A 10,298-nucleotide genomic window follows, 5' to 3' on the forward strand; every position below is an offset into this window, starting at 1 on the left:
TCGCTATTCCAGCCCTCACTAAATTCTGTCTGGGAGCCATCTCCTGTGTAAGTCTTTTGTCTACGTCTCCTTCCGCCTTTAGGCGTATTGAGAAACTCTTCTGTAACGGCTCATTTAGGTTAATCTTATAGTAATTTCTTTCTGTTTGTAAACTGCGTGCCTACACGCTTCATTGGGTGGATGCTAATTCCCCAGCCCGCTCAGAGGGGCGGTCGGCGAGACCCAACTCTGCGCATCAGCTTTGTTTTGGGGGGCGAATGCCACCTTACCCTGATCCTGTGTCCGTGGGACGGGATCTAGAGTTCCCCTGGAAGCGGCTTCGTTGGTGGCTAGCAAAGCCCGGAGCTCCGTCTCCCGTGCATTCGGCACCCCTTTTGCCAGCGGAGTGAAGCTGTTTGGGGCGGGTATGGGAGGAAAAATGAGGGTTTTGGTCACATCTATTGCAAGCATTGCATGACTTGGCTGTGCTCTACGTAGCTGCTATTTCTAGGCAAAATACCAGGTTTTAATCACAGATGCTATTGCAGGAGACCGCGGTATGTTGGGATCTGGGACCTGCTCTGCCAAAGGGCTGCTCCGGTGCCGGGGGCGTGAGTGTGGCCCTTCCCCCCGGGAGGCTGAGGGACCCTCCTGTGCGTGGCCGCACGCCTGGGCCTGGAGGGAGACCGCAGAGGGGGTTCTGCACCCACAGGGTGCCCTGAACACGGGGTGCAGCCTTCGCAGAGCAGCCACGTGTGTGTGTCAAGATGGGACTGGGCCGGCCCAGGGCGTTTAAGCAGTCGCCAGCTCCTGGTGGCTCCTGAGGTCGGTGCCTGGACAAGAATCCAGCGGGGTCACGTCCTCCCTCTGCCCTTCTGTGCCGAAGCGCAAGCGCTTACTAAACTGATTGTGTTGTGTGTAGGGCGAGGGAGGGTCTGCTGGAGCACAGACAACAATGCGCTATTTAAAGGAGCAGCAGGGATCTCGCCTTTAATGGAAAAGAACAATATTGAGCAATGGTGTGAGCGGGGGTTGCCATGGAAACCGAGGCAGCGCTGGGGAGCAGCTGCAGGGCCGGGAAGGTGGATTCCAGCGTAGGAATCCCGAGGAGTGTTGGGGCAGACCCCGGGAGCGGCGGAGCTCAGCGCAGTGTAGGGGGCTGCGGGTCCCTCGCCCGGCGCCGCGCTGGGGCAGGAGAAGCCCCGGAGCTGTGTGGGAAGATGGTGCCCTGCTCACTGCCTGCCACTGCAGTCCCTGCATGCTCCTCTCAGTGTTTAATGAACAGCTTCATGAGGCTAATTAGCTACTGCTTTTTATTTATCATGGCCATTACCCAGACGAAGAGCCAAGACTGTGTTCTGAGTCCGAACAATGCGTTCATCCTTTGCCAAACTGCCCCAAGAGTGAAACTTCTGCTGTCGGCACCCTCGTGTTTGCAGAACAGCATTTGTACCCGGGCCCCGTACGGATCTGCTGGTGCCCCCTTGGCTGTTGCCTGGGCAGCTCCCTGGTAGCCCGCTGGAAAGCCGAGTGTGGGACAGCCAGGATGGGGGGGCGAGGGAGCTGGAGGTGCTGCCAGCCCCCTGGGGCAAGGGGCGACCCAGCGAGGGCCACAGAAGTGTCCCTCTTGCACGGAGGGAGCCTGCTCTGCTTTCCTCCTTCGCTGCTCCCGTGCTGAATTCATGAGACATAGGGTTTTTTTTCCTGGCTGTGTTCGTGTGCGGGGCAGCAAGGCCAGCAGGCAGTCGGGGGCTCGGCCGCCATGGGGGTTTCACGAGTGCGGGGCAGCCCTGTCCCCGTGTCCCTGGCCCGGGGCGTCTCAGGTGAGGGACTTTTTGGCTGCAGGAGTGGCAGGTCCCCAGGGTCTTGCTCCCGTGGCACTCGGCCTCCCCAGGGAGAGGATGGCGGGGTGCGGTGGTGCCTCTCCGAGCTGGGAAGCCTCTGCTCCCTGCAGCTCCTCCCGGGAAGGGCGAACTCTTCCTGGCCTGAGGCGTTAATTACCTGCTTCCAACCAGCAATTTCACGGGGAGCTGGGAGTTAAGGCCCTGCTGAAGCCCAGGCTGTGTCTCTCTCGAGGTGAAGGGTTGCAACGTGTGCCTTGTGCCCACTCAAGGAAAAGCACCCTCTGCTGCGGATGCCGTGGGCACGCGTGGCCTGTCCCAAGGCACAGTGACCTCGCGGGTCCGAGACCAGACCACCACCGGGGACTCTCCTCCCTCGCTACCTGAGTCTCCTTTGAGCTAGACACGGGATGGAGTGAGTGACTGGAGCCGTGCCAATATCCCTCTGTCTGGTCCACCTCTGGAGAGGTGGATGGGGAGCTCGGAGCCCTTGGGTGCCCTCCGGCTGATGCAGGCCCCGGGGAGGCTGTGTGCGCTCAGGGGGCCAGAGCTTGGTGTGCCTTGGCCAGGGCTACCCCCGGCTGGAGAAGCTGCGGCAGCATTTGTAGAGAAGGACACAGAGTGTGTTCAAAGGCCGAGTCCTGGAGCCCGCAGCGGGTGGCCTGGGAGGAGGCTGTTGGAAGTGGGGCACCACAAGCCCCCGCTGGGTGGACTGGGAAGAGCCCCTGCCTCTCTCCGGCACACAGCAGCGAGCGACCGAGCCGGGGGGAGCTCAGCTGGCCCAGTTCCCTCCTCCAGAAGGAAAATTATTTTATTTAGGAGGTTGTGGATGAGCAGTGATTGTTAACTGTGCCTCCCAGGGCGGCCCCGGGGCTGCGGCTGGCAGGCGGAGCTGCGCAGCGGCCGCCACTTCAGCCCTGTGTCCTGCCCCACGCATTGTTTCGCCTTTTTCCTTCCTTTGCTCCAAGCCGAGGGTGATTTCCTGCGCCGTGGGGTGCGGAGGGCTGGGTGCATCCTCGCCTTCTTTTCCTGCTGCCATTCAGAGCCTGCCCGGCGCAGCAGCGCTTGCATCAAATGGGATCCTGATGCTCCTCCGTCCTCCGGCGCTGAGTCCTCGGGGCGGACGGCGGAGCAGAGGCGGCAGCCGGGTGCTTCCTGCGGCTTTGCCTGAGCTAAGCCATGGCGTCCTTACAGGTGAGTGCTTCCCTCCAGAAACGCTTTCCTGACATCCTCTCCCGTGCGTGGTGTCCGTGCTGCTTTGGGATGTGCCGGGGCCATCGCATCCTTTCCTCAGGGTGCCGGAGCTGCCCGCGTGGCTGATAAGGCGCTTACACCAGGGAGTAAAGCGCTACCCGTCCCCCCTGCGGGGCTCCAGCCAAAGTCCCTTAAGTCTGCGTGTGGCTCCCCATTAACCGCAACAGGCTTTTGCGTGCAGGCGCTCACCGGCTTTACACGCACTCTGATGCCACGCGGGGATTATGTCAAAGCCTTGCCCTGCTCGCTCCTGGTAATTAGTAACACGAAGTGGAATTAGCAAGTTGAATGGTGGAGAAGTGCGGAGAGCACCGGCGGAGCCCACTCCCCGAGTGCCGCCGGCCCATCGCCATGAAGGACCCAGCGGTGCCCCCCCGGGTGAAACGGCCCCGAAGGCTCCCGGCCCCACAGCGGGGCTGCCGCCTGCGCCGCCGTCCTGGGTGTCAGGAAACTCTAATCGGCTTCTCTGCGAGTAAATCCGATTTCTGCAGCTGCTGTGGGGCTGGCAAGGAGCAGGGGGTGCCCGGGTCTGCCAGAAACCGGGTCTCCCCTCGAGGATCCTCCAGCGGCTGCTGGGTGGCACTGTTAGGTTCTGATCATCATCATTGGGAACATCATGTCCCTGTGGGAAGCCTGGTTTTCCTCCCTGCTCAGGAAATCTGGAGCACACTAAGCCGAAAGCCGTGGCAGCAGGCTGCGGCTCCGCTCCACGCCGGTTTGCAAAGCATCGCCCCAACCTCCCTGTTGAAATCCCTGTGTAAGAGGGAGGCTGGTCTGTAGCACAGGAGGGAGAGGAAGGAAAAGGCTGGAGTTGCTGCCCAGGGGGTCAGGGCAGGGGCTCACCCGGCGCTGGGGAAGGGAGGGAGCCCTGGGGGCGCCCCCAGAAGCCACAGAGGAAACCCCATTAGCCGAAGTCGGCATCGTTAAAGAAAGATTTACAGTGAGCAAAGGAGGAAGCTGAGGCACGGCAGGTAAACGGCCCGGGTGGGTTTCCCTGCCGCCGCCTCGGGCTGATGCTGAAGGAAAGCCCCCAGCAGGGCCGAGGGATGAGGAAGGGCGAGGGGCTCTGCCCCCTCCTGCCTGCGGGACGTCCCCTGCCTCTGGGGCCAAGGGCATCCTTCCCGCTGAGAAATCGCAGCCCGCGCTGGCATCTCCCGCGGGACGTGGGACGCGACACCCGGCTGCTCCCCGGTCTGGAGCGGGCACGGCTGAGGGCGGCTCCCCTGCAGCTCTGCCTGGTCCCCTGCTTTCTTCTGTGCAAAAATCTCTGTGTTTCTTCTCTGTTTTCCCACCGTGAGCCTGGGAAGGCAGCGGTGGTGATGCATGGACGCATCCGTCCCTGGCAGGAGGGCAGGAGCGGCGAGGCTGGCATGCAGCTCTCGGCTCAGACGCTGCTCCTCACCTTTAATTTGCACTGAAGGGTTGCTAAATCCAGAAACAAAGGCTGAGTGCTAATTAGTTTATTCTTTAAAGCAGCCTTTCAGGAGCAACTAAATCATCCTGGAAACGCTTCCTTCTCCCGGGGCTGCAGAGGGATGCCATTACTGCGTTAGGTCAGCTAATGGAGCTGGAAAAAACAAGCGCGCGTGCACTCTCCCTCCTTCGCATCTCCCAGGGGCTGCGGAGATCAAAGCCCGGGTGACAGCGCGGTGTCACCAGCTGAAAGCGGTGGCCGAGACCAGCCCTCCTTCCCCCTTGGTTCTTTCCTTTAGGAATAAGCAGCAAAGGCTCCTGCGGGGTGGTCCCTGAGCAGCCAGGGCCCCGCGCGCTGCAGCCCGGCGTCCCCCCGGGACGCGACACGTTGCTCCTCCCGGGAGCGGTTTCAGGAGCAGATTTGCTGAGAACCCACGTCAGTCGGCAGGGCTGCCCGGGACTCTGCGGAGAGGCGCGAGGAGGTTTTGAAAGGCTGTGGGCAAATTGTGCATTTGAACAAATTCCGCAAAAGAAATCCAGGGCTGCGCAATTTTTAGTTGTTTATTGGTTTTCTTCTCACTTTCTCTTTTTTCTCCCCGCTTCTCACTCCGTCACCTCACGTCCCCCAGGGGCATGCCAGGCGGCTGCAGGAAAGCGCGTCCTCATGGAGCAGGGACACACCAACGTTTTAGGAAGTTTTGGGTTTTGTTTTTTTTTTTTAGTTTTGCTTTTTAAATTTGGAGAATGTTGTGCAAAAAGAATGTTTTACCCAAAAATTCTTCCTTTTCAAAATGGCAGCATGGGGCTCCCTGCCATGTCAGAAAGGGGTTTCTAACTGCTCCCAGACCTCCGGATTTCATCCCTGGAGGGGTTCAAGGCCAGGTTGGACGGGGCTTGGAGCAACCTGGGCTGGTGGGAGGTGTCCCTGCCCAGGGCAGGGGGTGCCACTGGGGGGGCTTTAAGGTCCCTTCCAGCCCAAACCATTCCACGATCTCTGCTGACTCCCACAGCCACTACAAAACAGTCTCGCGGGAAACTCCTCGTCCTCCCAGCGAAGGCCGGGGGCGGCAGAGTAACTGCAGGTCTCGGCCCTTCTGACTTCGCCGGGTGCCTTTTCACAGCGTGAGGCGACGACGCTGCAGTCGCACAGCGGGACGGGGCTCCAAGAGCATCGCAGTGCTGGGAGGCGCTCGGCCCCTCGTCCATCCCCAGGTGGGAATCCTGGCGGTGCTGGACCAGCAGAGAAGCCGAGATGTTTTGTCTCCAGTCGTCCTCTGGGAACTAAAAGCTGGTCCTCGTTTTATCTCCAGCGCGCAGGAGCTCTCGGGTGCACCCCGGAGCTCTGCACCAGCTCCCCAAAGGCGTTCAGCTGACGAGGACGGCTTGCGAAAGCGCCCGGTGCCCAGACATGCCTGCGCATACCTCTTCATTGCAGTCTGTTTGCCTTGTGACGCTGCCTAAAGCGTCTGTGTGGGCAGGGAGACGTTGTGTGCCAGGCACGCTGCTGTTTGGGCCTTGGGCCGTGTCCTGGCAGCTGCCCTCCGTGCTCTGACACGGACCATTTTCCACCTGGATTTCAGGTGCTGGATTCAGTCACCGGCCCCGGGAAGGAGGGAGCCGGTGCAGGGCGCAGGCAGGAGAGCCGAGCCGCCTGCCAGGGCGCGCTGGAGCTGGGGAGCGGGGCAGGGGCACCCAAACCCCCAGGGGGTCGGGAATGTTTCCCCGTAGGAAGCCAGAGCGTGGGGAAGGGGCTGCCTTCCCTCTGCCCCAGAGCTTCGAGAGCTGTAGTTGGTGAACACGGACACGGCTGAGGGAGTCCCGGGTCCCTCAGTAGCAAAACGAGATCATAGAATCTCAGAACCATAGAATTGCCTACTGTGGAAGGGACCTTTCAGATCATCGAGTCCAACCATCAACCCAACTCTGACAAAACCCATCACTAAGCCATATCTCTAAGCAAAGATGATGATACTTAAAAGACAGAAAAAACCTCAAGCTGTTGTTGTGCCCTCAAAAAAGCATCAGTTTCACCCTTTGGTCCCCGTGCCATTTTGTGTAGACCCGTTTTTTTGGCCCCACAGCACTGCCCCTCGCCCAGGTGGGCTCAGCTGGGGACGATGGCACTGTGCGCCCAGCCTGCCCACGCCGAGCCTCCTGCGGTGTCACCAGAGGGAGAAGGTGCTCAGCCGGCACCTCATGTGTCCCTGTGGGGCTGCGTTTGGGCCCTGGGAGGGCTGGGAGAGGTGCTGGTTGCGGGGCTACGGGGTGCTGGAGCGTCCCTGCCCAGACGCCATGCGGGACAGCCCTCCTTCCAGCCAGCGTGGGCTTAGCCGGGAGCGACGCCTTGGGCAACCGCCGCTTTGGGTCCCTGCCCGCCCCATCTTGTTCTGCTCCTGCCTGGAATCATGTCTGTGAGGACTGGGGGCAGCAGGCAGGGGAGAGGCAGGCGCCTTACGGGCCTGCCTGGGGCTGGCGGAGTTGCTGACATGAAATCAGGGGCTGATGTTACCCTGAGAGCCTGCAGCTGCCCGTCCCTGGCGTCAGAGCCCTCGGTGGATGGGGGCAGTGGAGGTGAGGCTGGAGAAGCTCGGTGGGAAGGCGGCTCCGTGGCATCCCACACGGTTTGTGCCGCCGGCTGAATGGTGCCCAGAAGGGCATCGGACGGGAGCTCCGTCAGGACGGGGCAGAGGCTGGTGGCGACGTGGCCCCGGGGAAGGGCAGCTGGTGGCCGGGGCGCGGGGAGGCGAGGATCACCCGAGCCGCACAGGGCAGCGGGGCACGGCGGGGACAGATGTGCTGCCAGTGTGCGCTCTGGGAGCAAAATTCACCAGCTGGCCCCTAACTGGGGGTGGTTCCTGGCAAAGCTGCTGGCTGCTGTTCTGAGGTTACTTCTCCTGTTGGTGTGTGTGTTACTGCGGGATGTTGTTACCGTCACTGTTGAGCCCGTGGCCTCTCACAGGCTGCAGCACGTTGACGATCGGGACTCCCGCTCGTCTGGAGCCCTGAGATGGTGTCTGGGATGAAATGCAGCCCTGCTCCCACCTGCTGTCCTCTCGCTGACGTTTCCTCGTGCGTTGGCCCCATGGTGGCTTTAGCAGGTCCCCAGCACAGCAGACGAGGGTCTGCAGGTCTCCGGCGAGGTACGAGCACACCAGAACTCGGGAGCCCATGCAGGGGGGATGGTGTGGTGTATCCGCCTTGGCTCCCTGCCCCGCGACAGCCCTCGTGCGCACCCCGAGGGAAAAGGAAAGCGGCTTCGGCGTGGTGGAGAGCAGCCCCGAGGCATCCCGCTGTGCGCTGGCTCCATGGCCGGGGCGGCTGCCCTGCCGAGCTGCGGGCGCGTTATCAGCCGGACGCTCCTGCTGCTGCAATCCCTGCTTTTGTTTTTTAATTGGGTGGAGGGTGGAAACCCGGCGTCCCTTTTCTGTACAAACAAGAGGGATTTATTATCCAGGCGCCCAGCTCTCTGAACTGGACTAATGAAGCTCCCACCCCTTCTCATCTCTTCTTATCCTCATCGCTGAGCTCTCCATGGAAACGGGCTGAGCATCGGCAGGAAATGGGCAGGTTTCCACAGGCGGGGACCTGGGGGCCCTGCGGTCTCTCCCAGCTCTGCTCCCGGTCACCTCCCTGCGCACCGGCTTCCTCAGCTGCCGAGCCCGGTCCCCTCCGCAGGCTGCGAAGATGCTCAGGGCTTAAGGGACGGGTCGGCCCTTTGCTCGCGGGCCCTGTAAAACTGCAGGGCAGGTTCCTGGCGCTCTCGGCTGCCCAGCATTGCTGCTCCGATGCCTGCTGACATCTGAGGGACACCGGGACAGAACGGGAGAGCCGCACGGCAGGGACTGGACTCTGCTGATTTTCAAGGGATTTTTCCCTGTTTACTCCCTGGATTGCCTTAAGTACATCAGCGATGGTGTGGGACCGCGGGAGTGAGGAATGCCAGGGCTGCCTGAGCTCCTGCCAGTCCTGATGCCCTGGTCCTGCCGCCAGCCCAGCCCAGGGCTGGTATCTCCACCGCGCCCAAACCAGCGCGACGGGGCTGCCGGTCAGGATCCCTGACCCGCACGAACCCCCAGGCCTCCGCTTGAACCCGGCTGCAGATGAAGGTGCTGATCCTCCTCTCGAGGCAGGATAATTACTTGCTTGGGCCTTCCTTGCGTGCTTCTTGGTCCGGCGCTCTCAGCAATTAGCCCTTGGGAGCGGCTGGGGAGTAGTTTCTCCTGTTTGTTCTTTCTCATGGGAGTTTCACGTCAGAAGCTCTTCCCCGTAATTTGTTCTGATGTGTCTCTTTGCCCCCGCTGAACCTGTGTGGCAGCCGTAACCTCACCTGCCCACGTGTCAAGATGAATAAAATGCCGGTGCTGCCGTAAAGGCGACATCCGCAGTGGGTGTGAGGGGCCGCAGAGCTCAGGCTGCATCTCCTCCCTGCTGCTTGTGACGGTCCCTCTGCCGTCCAGAACTCGCCCTTCTCACCTCCATACAGCAGAGGTACCTCCTGTGCCCAAATAATATCTTGCAAACAGATGCAGCTACACATGCCAGTGGTTTGGGGGTTTTCACCCTGGGAGAGTTAGGTCTATATAAACATTAATTTTGATTGAGAAATGGTGTGTCACAAAGTGGTTTGGCCTTTCTTTTTTTTTTTTTCAAAAAAAAAGAGAGGGAAAACTCAGACACCCCAGAATAATCCCAAGCTGGTGCCTGAGCCAGTCCTCTGAGGCATGCAAGGAGATGCAATCAACCACCGGAGCAGGGGAAACTGAGGCAGGAGGAGGTAAGAGGAGTCGGAGCAGGCTGGTGCTGGCAGGAGAACGTGCCGTAGGACAGAGACTTGGCAGCTGCGGTCTGCAGCCCCGGGGAGCTGCCAGCGCTGGGCCTGGGGACCCTCTCGCCTCTGCTCAGCCACGCTCAGCTCCCGTGTCGCTCACCGCCCCGAGCGGCTGCGATGCCGGCGGGCAGCGGTGGGGGCTGCAGGAGGGACGGGGCCAGGCAGAGCTGAGGCGGGGAGCGTGGCAGGTTTGCTCGGCAGAGATGGCGTTTGACAGAGGTGACTGAAAGTTTTGGCGGTCGACCTTCAGAGCCCCTCCTCTGGCCGCCTTCCTTTGCCCCCCCAACACCCCCTTTCCCTCAGGAGCAGCGGCTGGGGGCTGCTCCGGTCAGAGCCCCGAGGCAGGCGGCACGCAGCACCCTGCCAGGGTATGCAGTCCCGCCGGGGGCCACGTTTGTGCCGCGCTGCCCAAGCCATGAAACCGAACACTGCGGGTGCCCCCGAGCAGCGTCTGGGATGTTCCTGCCAACCCCGAGTGGAAACGGGCTGGAGCGATGGGGTGAGAACATCGCACCCACTGGCGTGTTTCTACTTTTAACATGTTAAAGATCATGTCTGTAACATGCTCTAATTTTAGGCTGCAATGTATCTACACTGAATTCCCAGCGCGGAAGAATGAGCGCAGGTGTAAAATTAGATGTATTATTTATGGGCTGGCGGTTACCAGTGCTCCATCACTAAAAAGCGCAGAGCTCAGTCGTGCCCGTGCTTCTGCCTCCCCGGCTTCATACCAACCGCCTACCGCCGTTTTCCCACCCCAGGATTAGCCTGCAATCAAAATCTTGTTATCCAGGCGGAGGTTTACAGGGAAAGGACACCATTCCCGCGTTTAGGAATTGATCCATATTAGGATCAGTTAAACATAGTAGCTTTTCATTCTCGGTGGCTTTGCCTGGTGAGAGCCAGGAAAGCACGCTCAATCAGAGACCGAACAAGTATAAATGGCGTGTTCCTAGTCTCCGCCGCAGCCGGAGAAAAGAGTA

Source organism: Larus michahellis, chromosome 9 (assembly GCF_964199755.1).
Source record: "Larus michahellis chromosome 9, bLarMic1.1, whole genome shotgun sequence".
Lineage (NCBI taxonomy): Eukaryota > Metazoa > Chordata > Aves > Charadriiformes > Laridae > Larus > Larus michahellis.